At 34.3% G+C, this 17500-nt stretch overlaps 1 protein-coding gene across 50 annotated transcripts in view; it reads left to right on the top strand.

The window, feature by feature from the left end:
* ZBTB20 (zinc finger and BTB domain containing 20) overlaps positions 1-17500 on the top strand; it is a 1031727-nt gene that overhangs the window by 872310 nt on the left and 141917 nt on the right. For 2 of the 50 annotated variants that reach the window (XM_074301291.1, XM_074301290.1), the window contains exon 1: positions 374-2447. The exons of the other annotated variants lie outside the window; for them this stretch is intronic. The gene's annotated coding sequence lies outside the window, so the exon portion shown is untranslated. Of the gene's footprint in view, positions 1-373; positions 2448-17500 lie in introns of those variants that run through there. 50 annotated transcript variants of the gene reach the window in all.

Below are 17500 nucleotides of genomic sequence, written 5' to 3'. Positions count from 1 at the left end.
GAAAGAGATAGATGGTCAATGTTAGGAGTTCAAAAATATTAGAATTAAGAGAACTTTAGGAAAATATAAAATTTTCCTGTGTAGCTTGTAGAGATATGATCTCCCTCCCCAGAATTCAAGGAGAATACGTAATTCTGTCACCTCCAGAATTTCTTTTTTTTTTTTAAATCATATTTTTGAACTGTTTACTGTGCTTTTATTTTTGCTTAAGGAGTGGGGGGGAGGGGCAGCACTTTTCAAAGAAAGTCAACAAAGCAGAAGAGAAGAAAGTCCAACTGTAAAGTTTCACATTTGGAGGCAAAAGCTCCTTTCCCCACCCCTGAAACTCTTTTGTTGCTGCAGGCTGCTAGGCTTGCCTTTTTTTTTTTTTTTTTTTTTTTTTAAATGTCGCCAGACAGTCAGGGGAAAAGGGTTAAGGAGAGAGTTGGTACTTAGAACTACACAGACTCTCGATCTCAACTAGAAGGTATCTTCCATCAGCTGTCTCTGTTGCCAGAAGTACAGTGAAAGAGATAGTTTCTTTCTGGGATTCTTCATAGACCTGACCTGAGAGTAACATATTCATGAATAGAGGAGAAAAGCAAGAGAGGAGAGAAGAGAGAGAGAGAGAGAGAGAGAGAGAGAGAGAGAGAGAGAGAGAGAGAGAGAGAGAGAGAGAGAGAGAGAGAGAGAGAGAGAGAGAGAGAGAGAGAGAAAGAAAGAGAGAAAGAGAGAAAGAGGAAAGAAAAGCTCTTTGAGCAGGAACACACTGGCTCTTTCTTCCTGTAGGCAATCCGCTCCAGTTCTTGGCGACGTGTCCTGCACTATCAGATATCATATGACTTTTTATTTGGACTTCTTTTAGGAGAATGGCCTGTTAGGATTCTGTTTGTTTTCTTTTATTTAATTTCCTTCTCCCCTCACCCGCTAGTTGTATTTCTCCGTGTGTGTATGCGTGTGAGTGCATTTTCTTTATCTTCACTGTTTTTTTTTATTCTGTTATGCTGATGTTTTATTTAAGCAAAAAGCTTTAATTATTTCAACATACTGTTTTAGTCCATCTGCCAGAAAGAAATTTCAATTTTAGACTTTTTCAGTTCATTTTTATATATCCATCATCAAGTTGCATTTCTAAAATCCCTTTTATTATCTCTGTCCCACTTACCAACCCTCTTCCTACTCAGCATTCATAGTAGAATAAGTTAGGAAACACCTGTGTCGGGTTGCAAGGACTTTTGATGTCTAATCAACTTCTTCCAACCTATCCAGCATTACTTTCACTTTTATAAACTTTTTTAAAAATTGATTTTTTGGCTCCATCTGCTAAACTTGAAAGCCTCATGGATAGTGAGTAATCTGTCTTCCTGTGTCCAGATGAGCACTACTGAATATTAAGGAAACTGCTGAAATTCTTTCAGTGACTTAAGAATTAAGTAAGATATTCAGATAAGTACTGTGATGTCTACTGGTCAGGCAGGGGTTGAGGATAGAAGATAAAATGAAATGTTTATGGCTGCTAATGGAGAAAAAGGAGAAGAATTTAGAGTCAGGAATGACAGATATTCCTGCCGCAATTAGTAATCTAAAACCTTCTTTTATAAAAATTTTATTTTTATAACCTACTGTTTAGCTAATTGATATGTGGTTATTTTCCCCACTATGCCTACTATTAAAAATGAATGAACTATACTGAAATTATTGTTCGGCTCTCTAAAATTTTCCATATATTTTTTCACCCCAAAATTTGCAAAAATCATATTTCAGTTTAAAAGAAAAAAGATTTCTAGATGAAAATCTCATTATGTCTACATTAACCCCAAAATGTTCATGTTTGTAGTTGCATAAGAAGTTGTTTTTGTGTGACGACAATAGCAGTATTTCAATTAAATTTGAAATGAATATTTTCTTCTCTGAGCCTAGAATTTGAGGGTCCATGCAACTTTCTTTGAAATAATCTGTTTCAGGGTTGAAATTTTTTATATATTAATTTAGCCAGAAGTAAAATGTTGAGACTTCAAAAAAAGATACACTGGACCCTTTTTAGGGATGTCCAGAGTGGGGTGGGGGGGGTAACTTATTTTTTATTCAGTTAAATTTTTTCAGACCCTTTTTTGGGCAACAGAAAACTCGAAAACAGCTTTGTCCCCAGACACTAAGCTTGGCGTAGTTTAGAAATGTTAATTTTGCCTCAAATGAAGAAATTTGTTTTTGAAAAAATGTTATGATTTTTTTTCAATTGTCTGCTGAGCATGCGCTGTATGTGACTTTATTCATAGTTTTTAACACACTCCAAAGTGCAATGTTCTGAATGGCCACAGGTAAGGCTGTTGGTTTGTATGAGCCTTCTCAGAGCTTCTCAGTTTTCCAATAAGGAGAAGGGAGAGAGCTGAGGTTTAAAGCTGGACACCTTCCTAGATATCTTATAGCAAAAGTATATTCCCCTATAAAGCTTGCACGTTATACTTAGGGTAAGTACTATTCAACTTTCCTTTTATATAGAAGTAACCTCCGTTAACTTTAAAACTTGGTGGTAGCACAGCAAGGAGGTTTTTTTTTTTTTTTTTTTTTTTTTTTTTTTTTTTTTTTTTTTTTTTTTTAAGTAAATGAGATAATCAATTTTGCAAATTTTTTTAAAGGCATCTAATGCAAATAAATTCTGGGAGACAGGAATGTGTCATTGAAGTGGCAAAAGCTATGTGTTTAACAGAGCAGAGATGTGCTAGTCTGAACATGCCTGATCTCATCTGAAATTGAAAGCTAAATCTAGGTGGGCCTGCATAATACCAGAATAGGAACACATGTATCTTTTGTGTAACCTTTTTTTCCCCCTGCCAGGAATCCAAAAGGTCTCTCTAAGACAAAAGAAGCAGGTTTTCCTCTGGCTCAATATGTAGCCTGGCTGCTTTTGGAGACACACATTTTCCATTTTTTTTTCTTTTTACTGTTAATAATTTTAAATGTTTTTCTGTTTCAAAATGCTTTATCTCTATTAACACCATTTGATATTTCCTCACTTGGTTACTTTCTCTAATTTTGCACTGCCCCATCAGTCATTGTAGTTTTTTATTTATTCTTACCAGAATGTACTCATTCATTAGCTATTGTATTATAATTATGAGAGAGATAGAGCTTTTGTGCTCAGAACCCCCTTTCAGGCATTTATAAGTTTCCAAACAAATTACCTTTTGAGGTGAGATTTCTCATACTTGTTCTCAATTGAAGGGTGAAGTTGCTTAAAGCTTGAAGAAAAAGCCAATTAGCCGTTTTTTGAGGACTGAACATTGAATAAGTGGAGATGGAGTTTTGACAAAATATTTATAGGAATGCTGTGTAGTAATAATTTGTTTTTCTTTTAATACTTTAAAATGGGTAAAAAAATTACATGTCAAAAAAAAAGAAAATGCATAGCCTAATGCTGAAATTTAAATCACACAATTTTAATTAAGTCATATTTAACAGCCATAACATCAGACATTAATATCTCAAGCAGGTATGACTTATATGAAGAAACATTTGCATACATGTATTTATACATTCTTTTTATTATATAAAATTAAGCACGGTTTTTACTTATGTCCAACTTTATTTTTTTGTTGATTTTGCCCAATTAAAAATATCCATACTATTGCATTCATACAGATTTTTGCATACGTGGTCAAATATTTTTGAAGTATATCAATTCTAGTAATTTGTTTTTACTTCTGTTTCTATGTGCCCACAAACCTATCTATTGATATGTTCAACTTTTAATAGTTTGAATTTTTCCTGTCATTGTTACTGTTTTAAGATCCTTTTTAAGCAACTAGAAGTCATTTTCATTTATTTGAGTATTTAGTATTCTCAAAACAAATATATATATATATATGTCATATATATATATATATATATATATATATATATAAATTTGTCATCTCCTAGAAAGCCTTCAAACAAATATGAGAAATTATTTCCCTCTATCCTCATCATAACTATCTCCCTCCCCCTTCATGTTGTGATGTTGTGATGACTCTTCAGATCAGAGAACAAGGAAATACCAAAGAAAATTTATGTGATCTGTTGTAAAGGCTTTTTTCCTCAGTGGGACAAGCTATTTTTACTAAAACCCCCAAATTTTTTTTTGTTTTTGTGACTCTTTTTTGGCTTGTTGAAGCATAAACCCATAATCTTCAAAAGTCATAGTAAATTCCCAGTGCCACAACAACAATGTACACTGAAGAGAACAGAATAGATCCACAGACTACATGCTTATCTAAAGAGTATCCAAGCCAGCAGCTCTTCTTACTAGCCTTACCTGTTCTTAGTGCCTAGTCTCTAAGATATATATATACAAAGTCTGGAACTTTTCCTTCATAAACCTTCTTGCTCCCTTTATTCTTTACATAAAAGCAGTCACATCTCAGTATTCTCTAATATCTAAATATAAAAGCTTTGTGTTAGAGGAATGGGAGTGGGGGATAAGGGTGAGCAGGATAAGATGGAGAAAGGCCTTTGAGAAAAGAATACATAGTACTGACAACTTACCCAAAATAGCATGGAGAAAGTCTTAGTGTATGGCTGACCCAACTTTCACTATAATCTTTTCATACCTTACCAATTAGGCGGGGTAAGAACTTACTTGTCACTAAGGGTAGGTAATTGGCAATATTTAGATCCTGAGTGATTTAAGTAATTCAGCAGGTGGAGCACTTCCCTCTAAGTCTTTATTTAAACTGATGTCCCATTCTGATTTTAGAGAGTCCTGTACTTCAGGGTGTGTCAAATTGAAAAATGTAAAACCTAGTTCTTAGGCAGTTATGGTTAGAGATTTGTTGATAGTTTTTTTTTTTTTGTTTTGTTTTTGTTTTTTTTTTAAGAAATGACATATATCCTGATATGCTAGAAATTAAGAAAAGAGGTAATTATTTGCCTATACTAAATTTCTTTTTATATTCAATGGTACTATGTAGTATTAATTAAAACTCAGAAGAATGAGGGAGGAGCAGGTAGGGGAAATACAGCTAAAATAAAAAATTTACAGAGTTATCAAGCTTGTATTTCCTCAAATTGATTGACTATTGTGCTATATATGACTTCTATTTAATTCAGCAGTAGAATCTTCATCTTGCTTTAATACTTTGTTTTATCATAGTTAGTTTATGGTACCTAGCAGTAAAATGACAAGTTCTGGTCATGATAACGCAATAGAGATAAAAGCAGTTAGTTGGATAGGGTACCTTTTTGGAACTAAAACTCTTTTCAGCAATAATTCAAAAGTATATTTCCCATCCATTCTACTTTTTAAATAATGTATTCTGTTTCTCAAATCTGAGACAAAACTACAAACTTGAAATTGCTACTTGTGTGTTTATTTCAAAATTAATTAAAAATAATAATTAATAAGAAATTTCTTGCCATTGTTACATCTTCCTCAAAATAAGTTTTGACCACTTTTTTTCCTAATGCTGTAAAGGAAATGTATGTGTATTGTATCTAATAAATTACTTTTTTGGTAGAATCTCTTCTCACAGATTGGAGGTATTACTGAACATCTCTTGTTAAATTTTGATAAGATCACTTGGCCAAAGTAGAACTAGGGTTGGCTTGAATACAGAAAGAAATAGCATTTTTAAAGGATTTGGATTTCCTTTGCATACCACGTGTCTGATTCTGATCCAGTCCAGGGAAATAAGGAGGATGAGACAAAATTATTCCTAAGCAGCCGCCGTAGGCCAAACACTGAAACAATGCCAACCTGGACCAATCAGGCTGGCCTTTCGGAAGATACATGCTTTTTTTTTTTTTTTTTTTTTTTTTTTTCCAATACTTCCATGAAGTGGGTAAAGGAAATAGGGGACAGGAAGCCCTTGAAACTACATTTGTATGGATGACTTCTCTCTAATTTGAATGAAGTCCATGGAAGTAAACTCAAAGATTTTCATTCTTTTTTTTTTTTCAAAATAGAATGCTGTATTTTCTTGCCCAGCTAAAGATCTTTAAATGTTGTACTGACATCTTTTGAACAAAACTATCCTTTCACATTTAAACAAGTGAAAAACAGATCATAGGGAGCAAAGAGTAAAATTGATGGAAACTCAAAATCAATTCCAAAGCCATTTCTGGCATGATGAGAATAACATTTGTGCTATGTTTAAAGCAGTTTAAAACAAGAAAAATGATAAAATGATCAATATACTTAAGGCCAAAAATAACCAGGAGAGAACAAGCTGTAATCCACTTCTAGACCTTAAACCCAACACTTTTGATTAAAGCTGAAAATAAATTAATGTATCATTTCCAAAGTATTGTTTTAAATCTGAAAGTAAAAACACCAACAAAGATATGCCTGAATTTTAATACCCCTCCCTTTTTATTTCTGTATCCCTAGAGTTTAATCAAATGAAATCCCCTATATTTATGTCAGAATTTGTTGGGTCATACCTATATTTCATGACAACATACAAAGAACAATATTTAAGGAAAATACATAATGTCAAGGTGGCATCCACCTTGCCCTAACACAGCTTTTATAATCTTGCAGGATAAAGGGCTTTAGCCACAGTAGAAAGAGTGTTTTTTAAGATGTCTGAAAAAGGCAATGAAAACAGAGTACTCTGGCCACTCTAGAAGAGTTTTAATATGTTTTTAAAAACAAGCTAGAGCCTACCAAACACAGAATTTAAAATATGCGGACATATATACATGCACACCAAAGGCCAAGTTTGGATAGAAAAAAAAAAAAAAAATAAAATAAAAGAATATGACTCTTAGGTTGAGACCAGAAAAGGCTTATGATTTTGTTGCAGTGAAGTGTTCACTGCAAATTTCCCTGAGTTTGTTGCTTGGTAAATTCTTTCCTATCTAAATATAATAAAACTCCTCTTAAATGGGAAAAAAAAAAAAGGCCTTTACTAAAAAGTGCATCCTTTGAGAAAGCACCTTTAATTTAGTTGAAGCAAAAGTATAGGACAGGTGGCTACCAATTTTGAAAAGTATAAAAGCTCTGTAATACTTGATGTAAACAGGTGATAGAAAAGCATAATGAAAGAATATTAAATTATATTACATTAAAAATCCAACCTACTTAAAGATAGAATAAAAGCTAATATTACTTGTTGGTAGAATTATTCTAAATAAAAAAGTCATTCCTACAGGAATGTTCTGTGATGGCTAGGGAAGAGGAGTCCTTGATGCAAGCTTTGGTCATCATTTGTTTTGATGCACGGCCTCAGGAAAACCTTACAACCTATTTAGGCTTCCATTGACTCTTATAAAATGTAGGTAAATTCCAAATTCTCTTCCAGTAACAATTTAGTGATTCTGTGTCCTAACAATAGTGTAAATTTGGATTATTCAACATGAAGATAATAGTTAAGAATTCTACATACATCTGCTTAACAAAGTTTATATGTTTGTTTGTTTTTTTATCAATATACCAGTTTGCTATTGTGTTTAAGTTTAGAATATCTGTTTTGAACAGAAAGTTAAATACTAACATTGAATACAGTTTTACGGCAAGGAGAGCTTTGATGAGTTTGTTTACTCTTTTTTACACTTGAGGAAACTAGGAGCCAGAGAGGTAAATTACTTGCCCCAATAACAGGGATGCTTAGAAGCTAGGCCTGTAAAGAACCTGGAACTCCTGACTGTATGAGCAGTGTCTCAAAGTCATCACATCATTGTCCCTTACCTAAATATCTGAGTTTGAAAAGGGGCTGGGGATTAATTAAGAAAAATTAAGAATGTAAAGGAATGGGACAATTGTCCATTTCTCTGCTGTCTTCCATACCTAAACAGGGCTGAATGATTATAAGGCTACTAAGTATGTAAAGAATTGAAATCTCAAGAAAAAGAAAGGCTCACTGGTCCACCCACTGTCCATTTTAGTAACTCAACACAAATAAAATATGTGTTCCCTATCTACAATACCTTTCATGTCATGTTTGTTCTCCTTATCTTCCCTAAGACAGCCTAGAAACATTGATGTCACATAGTAAACTAATCATTAGTTGGATAGGGAAAGGATTTCTTATCTAACATCTTTCTGTCTTGGTGTATATCTTATTCAGTAGGAAATCTAGGGATCAGATTTGTTCAGAGAAGTTGGGTTCAAGCATTCTAGAAATTTAGGACAATTTAATCCGATCTGAAGAAGTCTAGGTATTTCTTTATGAGGAACCATAAATTTAGGGATGGAAGTTATAGATATTAATGCCTTGATTTACATACATCACAAAGGCAGCATTTATAACAATTGGTGCTGTGTTTCAACTATTAATACAATCATATTATCTAAGTTCCATACTTATACCACCACAAAGATTGTTCTTGTATAGATACCAGATAGTTTGTTTAATTGTTCTGGCTAATATACATAAAGAGCTCATTTGTTATATCCTTCATTAAATACATTCAATTGGGATATCAGGCCAAGACTTTGCACTTAATGTTTATTGAATATATTCTGTGTTGTTTGGAAGCTTCTTACCTTTAGCCATTCCCCCTTCCCCCATGTCTTTGAAGACATCTGAGCCCTTTCCATAATTGTTCTCAGATTTTTTTGAAGATTTAGAGGTAAATTAGATGTATTTTACATGAATATCATCCTTTCTTGGGATTTTTAATGTCAGATTTACCTTAATTTTCAAGGTATTTTCAAGGGTATTTATCAGGCTAAATTAAGTATGTAATTGTTCAGATTTACATTAAAAAATCTTTAGTCACTATGAATTTTTTTTTCTGTATTCACACTACACATATCTGTGGCAACAAGAATATCTCAGTTTAAAAATTATAAATTAGCTTGTGTGGGGTTTAGTTGTTTCTAACTTTTCATGACCCCTGTTGGGATTTTCTTAGCAAAGATACTGGAGTAGATTGCTATTTCCTTCTCCAGCTCATTTTACCACTGAGAAAACTGAAGCAAACCAGGTTAAGTGATTTGCCCAGAAACACACAACTAATAAGAGTCTGAGGTTGAATTTGAACTCAGGTCTTTTTTATTCCAGACCCAGCACTCTCTCTACTTACTGTACCACCTAGCTTTGGGATTGTCAAAGTAGAAATTCAGAGTACAAAAATATTTATTACTGTTTCAAAAAGGAGTAGTACTACAAAGTGGACCTTTAATAAGCTTATATTTAGCTGGTCCTTTGTGGTTGCAGTAAATGACGACAAATCTAAAAGGAGGTAAATGATGTGAAAAGGGTTCAGGGAAAAAGGGGGTATCAACACAAGTATTTGCTGAAAGCATGAACAGTAATACACAGATGGAATTTAATTAGGCATCAGTTCTACCCTTTTGGGAGAAGAGCAGGTAGTTGAGAGGAGAACAAGGGTCAGAGTTGGATTTAGTACTTCATATAATAGAGTTATGACCTTGCAAGAGTAATGGTGTTGGCATCAAGAAAAGAAAGTTTTGCAAATTTCTATGTGTGCACTTGCTGTTACTGGTGTTCCTGGTGGGTGGCTGAATCATCCTGATGGCATTCAACAGGAACCAGCTGCTGAGAATATTAAAATGCAAGCATTTATTCCTCTAGAGAGACAGTAGCATCTGCAAAGTTTTCCTATCTTGATAGTACAGATAATCCCAAAGAGCACACTCTACTAGTTTTAACTCTATTCATTTATGTATTTTTTTTAATCTTTATCTTCAGGATCTTCTAGAAACAACTCCATGCCAAGTTTCAGAGGCAGAATATGAGCACTTTGGTTAAGGACATCTTAGAGGTCCCTGTAGATTTCTTCTGAGATGGTTCTCATAATGGGAAAACTCAGTATTTACCTCAAATCTTGTTGAAAGTTCAGCTTATATTTAACTGGACTCAATGGCTTCCATCTCTGTAAAAGAGATGAGTCAACTCATCTAAAGATAGGTTCCAGAGTGTCTCTTACTTGTCAAAAAATTAGCACACTTTTATTGTTTCAGTTGCTTAATCTGGTACTGACAACATGATGTGTGTGTGTGTATGTGTTGTTGTATATTTGTGTGGACATGTGTGGGTATATGTGTGAGGGGTGGGAGTGATGTTGAGCTCACTAACCTACCAGGTCTTTTCCATCTCTAATATCTATGAATAATGTATTGAACTGATGGAAGAAATGTTGAATATGTTCATTATGAATTATACTCACTGGTGTGTTGCCTAGCATATAAAAGAGCAAAGCAGTTACAGCATAACTAGTTCCTTACAATAAATGTACTGGTACGACAGAGCCCTGGATCTCTTCCTATTCCACTGTGTGTCATCCCCAAACATCATGCTGTACATGACTGACAACTGCAGACTCAACACCTGATAGGATGACAACTAGCTAACATTCTGACAAGGTCTTGGATAGGCCAAGACAGGGCCCTGAAACCTTCCTCAAGCAAGTTTATTGATGACTTTTACTATGATGTGACAGGGTCAGGGAAGCTTCTCATGGCACATTAGGTTCTAAACAGAAGAGGCTTTCCTGAGGTTATTGATATCTTCCTTATGGAGAATCACTGAAACCAATCAAGTAATGGATGTCAGGGAAATACTCCCCTACCAGAGGGTTTACAGAGGCTGCAGGATGTCATCAATAGAAGCTGGTGGTGCTCTTGCCCCTAATTAGAAAGTTATAATGACAGTACCAGTTCAGTGGAAGGGAGGAGCAGTATAGGTAATAGAAAACAATTGATTTGTCATTATGTTGTCATCCCAGTACACCATTTGGTTTCTTTAGCAACAAGTTTGTCTTCTTATTTATCTTGTGCTTAGAATAACATAAAAATAAGATTGCATTTCTTGAGCATGCAACAACTAACTTTAAGCAGTAGCAACTTAGATGTCTACTGTGGCTGGCAAAGAGAAATCAAAATCTTGAATTTTTAAGTATCCCAAACATGATCTATAAAGTCAGTAATATAATACCAAAATTGCATTCATTTTTGCCCTGCCTAAAAGACTAATACCACATATGTCCCTGAGGTAATTATTTATTCAAAATAAGATTGTATAATCAAAGATTTGAAAATTAAGGATATATATATATATATATATATATATATATATATATATATATATATATATATATAGCCTCTGTGTACTGCTAAAGAACTGTTCCAAATTAAGCAGACTTTATTTTTTTTAATTTAAATTTTAAAAATATTTTAAAGGAACCTTTTTTTGCCCCTTGCTTTGTCACTTTGGAGTACAATGAGATGACAACTAGTTTCCTCAGAAAGAAAGCCTTGCTTTTCATTGCAATTTCAAGACTTGAATAGTATTAGAAATAGTATCGTCATTCTGAAAGCTGAAATGAATTTAAAAACCATCTAGTCTATACCTCTTATCTAACATATGAGAAAATGAGACCCAAAGAAGTTAAATGGCTTACTCAAGGTTGTAAAGTAACTAAAAGAAGTAGGTTTCAAGCACAAGTGACTACTTACACAGTATATTTCAAGATTACCTTTCACGGTTTTGTTTTGTTTTGTTTTTACAATGGAAAACCAACTGCTCTTTTAATAAGTTTCCATATCTTTACTTATAGCTTTATATTCTAGTGGTAAGATCATTCTTTCTATAGAGCTAAAATCAGTATAATCCATGAAGAATAGCTTTAAACCCTAATGATACCACATTTAGCAGAATTTGTTAGTCTTAAAGATCTTAAAGAAGTTATCCTATGTTAGAAACATAATAACTTGAGCCATATTAACAACATCCAGAAGAGGAAATGGCACAAATGCCCATTAAACCAGATACCAACTTGCCCGGCTTCACAATACTTTGGGAATGAAATTATGTACTCCCTTCCTATCCTTAACAGGGTATATTTATTAAATGGATAAAATGTTCACACTTTCCTATTTACTTCATAGATATGTTTTACATATTGTGTCCAGAGAAATATGTGTGACATGCCTACATAATGCACATTATTGTGTAAAGGATGAGATTAGTTAGTAGATCAGATTTTTTTTATACTTCCATTGTGAAATGTAGTCATGTAAGTTTAAGAAATATGATATGTTTGCTAAGACTGGATTTCTCTAAAATGTGAGATTTTATTGAATTCAGCCAAAATTGCATTTATATTTCTGGACACTAGTGGCTTGGATCAGGAAAGAGTATTCTATTTTTAAAAAATGATTTTTTTGCTTTGACAACAAGAATATAAAAAGAACCCTAATTCAAAAGAATACATATTTGTCTAGTAATAATTAGTAATTCTAGATGAAAAAGAAAATTAGTGGTAACTTAGAAGTCATCTCTACATTGGGTATGCAAATAGAAGAAAAAAGATATAAAAGTAAATTCATTCAATTAACCAATTTTTCAATATGCATTTATTAAATATTTACTATGTCCCAAGTACCATGTGAGGTGCTGAGGATAACCATTACAAAGAATGAAACATTTCCCTATTCACAAGGAGCTTCTCATGCTGAGGAAAGGAAGACTTCAGTGTGCATGAAATGCTGAAAAGCCTTGAGAGACTGTATAGTTAAGAGAAAAAGATAGTGGCATATTTACTAGTTTGTATTACTATTATTTTTAAGCAACTAGTATTAGGCATTTTCATCTTTTTCCCCCTTCTTCCAACAGTATGGGTATAGTCACACACACACACACACACACACACACACACACACACACCCCTCTAACACAATGAAATGATAATAATGTAGAAAAGGCAGGTGAATGGGAAAAGGTGCAGTGCCTTTTAATAGTCTTTTAATACTTTCTTACCCATTCTCAGTGTCCAGGTTAGAAGAATTTAGATGCAATGGATAGTGAAGTCATGGCTTAAAATTAGAATAATAAATTTGGCCTTTTAGAAAGGAATAGGTATATAGTACTATCAGTGGAATAGGTGAGTTTCTCCTGAGCTGTGACCTGGTTATGCTGTTTCTTCTTTTTTTTCCCCCTAAACTGAAAATAGTTATTGTGGTTAACTCAGCTATACATTGGCATGCACTGACCTCATCTACATATATCTTAGTTTCTGTTCCATCGCATCTCAATGACCTTGTTGTTTTCTATATCACTAGGTTCTTTTGATCCCTTCAACAGAGTTTGATATTTTTCTTATGTTGGGGAGACATGGCATCTGAGAACTCTTAAAAATGAAGGAGAGGGTTTGCATATGAGATATACTGTTCAGATCTTATCTTTATATTTGTAGGTCCTTAATGCTTTAAAAAAAGGAAGAAAAAAAAAAGTGTCTCCAATAAGCCAGAGACATGGCTTCTGAGAACTCTTGGAAGTAAAGGAGAAGGTTTGTGTATGAGACATGCTGTTCAGATCTTATCTTTATATTTGTAGCCCCTTAATGCTTAAAAAAAAAGGAAGGAAGGAAAAAAATGTCTCCTGTTAGCCAAAAATACTTTTTTAAACCCATTTCACTCATATCACACAAATTCTATGATGAGATCAAAGTAGCTAATTACCAGGTAATTATGAGAATTTTGCATAAATTTCTTTAGGGTGATTTTAGTCTACACAATGTTATCTCAAAGAACTTTTTTTAAAATCCCAGTCTCTTCTCCCCATTCTTCCAACATCTACACTTAGGTGATCACAATCTAATCTAGTTTTAGGAACAGTAAGGTCATCTTTGAGACAGCCAGGGAGCATAGAGTTTGAAGGTCTAGATTTAATCAGGAAGAGCTATTGTTTGCTCTTGATTCTGACACTGACTAAATCTGTGCATCTCCAGAACATTTGGGTGTTTTTGTAGATTGCAAACTCAAGAACTATCTAGAGATGTGGGACCTGAACTGTAATCTTCAAATTCAATAAGAGCAGTCTGTCTTTGAGGACTAAGCTGATAATAATCATAATATCAATTGACTTTACCTAGTTGTAAACTGGATTGTGTTCTGCCGGGCATCTGAACTGTTATGTCCACTTCTGGGCATCATCTTTTAGGAAGAAGCCTGGTAACCTGAAAAGTGTTCAGAAAAAGATTAGTAGGATTTCAAGATCATACCATATAAAGATTGGTTGCAGGAACTGGGGATGTTTAGTTGGAGAAAGGAAGATGGGGAGTCCTTAAAAGCTATCTTCAAGCTTCTCAAGTGGAAGAGCAAAAAAACTAGGAATAATCCATGAAGGTTTCAAAGAAACAGATTCAGACTTTAGGTATGGAAAAATTTCCTATTTAAATAAAGAGAGCCTCCTAGAAGGAGAACAGATTGCCACAGGAAGTCATGTCTTGTCAAATAGAGTCTATATGACTTCTTGTTAAATATGTTGTAGAGGAGATCTTGGTTTAGGTATTGAATAAGAAGGTATGTCTGAGGTCCCTTCTAGTTCAAAGATTCAATAACATGAAAAACCTTTAGTAATGATGAATATTCTCTGTTTACTTCCAAAGCACTGGATTAAAATATCTTTACAGCCTCCAACAAATAAGTAGATATTTTACTTTTGAACCCTGAAGACTACCAATCTTGGCCACTTGCCAGCCAATTCTGACTTGACTTCTCTTTCATGGATTTCCACTAGTGCCAATACTGGCTGCTCTTTATCCTTCATCTCATCCTTCTGTTCTAGACCAATTCAGAGACTTCTGTTTACCTTCTTAAATTGGTATCCAGAGCTCTTTGCATTTATCTGTGACATAAAATATGAACCAGTCATGTCTGCTGAGTTCTGAATTACTGTCTCTTCAAGTTTTGCCATAATATAGTATTGATGTACCCTTATGCATTCCCAGGGGATAAATATTTTAGCACTCCCTGAAAATAGGGATTACTACATAGTACCTAACAAAAAATGAAGTGACTGGAATCAGAAAGTAAGTCCCTCAGTCAATAAATATTTATTATGTGCCTCTTAAATGGAAGTAAGGGACAATCAAAAGAAGTAAAAAAATAGATGTTTGTTAAATACCTTACTTTGTGCAAGGTAACTCTGCCAAACACTTTCTATTATTTGATTTTCACTACAATCCTAGGAAATAAATACTATTTTTATCCTCATTTTACAATTGAGGAACCTAAGGCAGACATTAAGTGACTTGCCCAAGGTCACACAGTAAGTGTCAAAGACCAACTTTGAACTCAGGTCTTCCTGACTTCAGGCCCAGCACTGTAACCATTGAGCCACCCAATTGCCTCCTAGGCTTAAGAAATAAAGATAATGTGACAGGAATCTAATGTACTTTTACTTAACAGAAAGGATCTTTTTCTTTATCTTGGCCCTTTCTTTCCTTTCTCTCCTTTTCTCTCCTTCTGGGAATTCAGAAGGAAAGGGAGATTAAGAAACAAATAGGAAGACATAGATAAGCTGGAAAGAGTTTAATGGAGAAAAGAAGCCTGTCCTAGAAAGGCTGAGTTGAACCAGAGAGATAGGCTGAAGTTTTCTTTCAAACAAATCCTGATTCAGGCATGACCAGAAAGAATTCAGAAGCACCAAAGGCAGCAGTGCAAAAGCAGGTTTTCAGTAGCACACTAGCCCCCTATCAGGACCCTGAGCAAAATGACAAAGTAAGAGGAAATTTTCACCACAATCTCACCACTCTTTCCCAACCCCTTAGGTCATATCAAAGGTACTAGCAACAAACAACTCCCTGGTTTCCATATTTCAGAATTACCAATATGTCCCCATAACCATCTGAACCCCAGCTTCTTATAGTTCATAAATGTAAGAGGATTACAAAATTATGATTTATCATAAGTAAATATTTGACTTGTGGGGGCAGCTAGGTAGTGCAGAGGTTAGAGCACCAGTTCTGAAGTCAACAGGACCTGAGTTCAAATGTGGTCTCAAACACTTAACACTTACTAGCTGTGTGACCTTGGCAGGTCACATAACCCCAATTACCTCAGCAAAAAAAAAAAAAATTGACTTTGTATACTTATTTTATATGACCAGGGTCACTTAAAAAGTTCTTGGTCAAAAGAAGGTCATCAGTGGAAACAGAAAAAGAAGCCTTGCTTTAAACTTCTCACTGAAGTGATTTCAACTCTTTATTGATCTGATCAATATAATAAAGTATGAGAAGCTTATTGGCTTAAACAACAAATTACATCCTCAAACAGAGACTTTTTCAAGTCTAGTCAAAATACATTTATTAAGTTCTACTATGTGCCAGCACACTGTGTTAAGCACTGGATATGTGTGTGTGTGTGTGTGTGTGTGTGTGTGTGTGTGTGTGTGTGTGTGTTTGTTGTTATTGTTTTGTTTTGTTTTTAATGATAGTAACTGTCCTAGCTCTCAAGGAGCCCATCGCCTACTTAGGAAGATACCACAGTTACAAACACACTATGTAAACCAGAAATAATTTTAGAGGGGAAGCACTGACATCAAATTGCTAACAGAAATGTTTTCCATTTGGTGGAATATTGGGAGAATAATATAGATTTGTGTGAACGTGTGTGTGTGTGTGTGTGTTTGCTCACACATTCATGTGCATGTGTATATAGGTATCCTTCAGAAGTATCTTATGCTTCTATCCAGTCAGGGCCCAAATTAGTTTGCTACAGAACAAAATTAAAGAGGGTGTTACTATTATTTAATCTGTAACTGCCCACCATCCATTGGTGGGTCTTCATACTTTATGAAAGTGGTCCAGCACCCTCACAAGGAACAGTTAAAAAAAAAAAAAAAAACAATCTTCATCCCTGGGGAGAGGGTGTAGATGTAGCAAAAATACACACCCCAGGAATGACACATCTTCCAAAGTATGTCTCTGCCATGATATGAAGAATGACAAAAATCATTTCCCTAGCAGTTTTGTTTTTCCTCTCCCTTCCTTGTTGTTAAAATGAGGGTAAGGCAAATTATCTAAAATTTGACCATTGTGGAACAAATCTTGTAGCCAAGGGCCAAATTCATGGGGTTAGAAAAGTAGGGAACATAAGCTAAAAACACTGATTTGTTGTAATGTAAGACTTTATCTCTGTAGAACTCTAAATATTTTGTAATCTGGAATGATCAGTAATAATTATTACCCTTATTTTATAGATGAGGCTAGGGAGGCTTAGAAGTGAAATTACTTTTTCCAGGTCACCCAACTCAGTGGCAGAGCTGAGCTGGATTTCTGATAGGAAAATCTGTCTTTCAGCATAATAAGTTTATGTGAACCCCTCAGAGGGTACGTGGATATCCAAGCCAACTTCTCCACTATTCCCTTTTGGTAATTTCCCTATTACTAATTCCTCTATCAGTCTTTGAAAGACAAAGTTATCATCAGAATCAAAGGGAGACTATAGAGCATTAGGGAAACATTAGCAGCTATTGAAAAGACATTTTGACCTATTTCTGTAGTTGTCGATTTAATAGTATTTGCTGCCAAGAAATGTACCAATCATGGGAAGAAGGTTAGGTTGCTCCAGCATCACTTTCTCAAGAGACCTCCAGTTATAGGAGGGTGGCAATTCTAGTTAATAAAAGGGTGAATTTCAAACACGTTTTAACTAAATCAAATTGTAGCGGGAAATATCTTATTACTGACGTTCAAGCCGAATCACAGCTGGTAATGTTAGTCACTTATAGAGGCTCCAAATTCAGACTTTTCAGTATTTTCAGAGGAATTTCTGGCAATGACAGAGTTCCTA

The sequence above is a fragment of the Sminthopsis crassicaudata genome, chromosome 3 (assembly GCF_048593235.1).
Source record: "Sminthopsis crassicaudata isolate SCR6 chromosome 3, ASM4859323v1, whole genome shotgun sequence".
In the NCBI taxonomy this organism is placed as follows: domain Eukaryota; kingdom Metazoa; phylum Chordata; class Mammalia; order Dasyuromorphia; family Dasyuridae; genus Sminthopsis; species Sminthopsis crassicaudata.
This window is presented reverse-complemented; position numbering and strand designations above follow the sequence as displayed.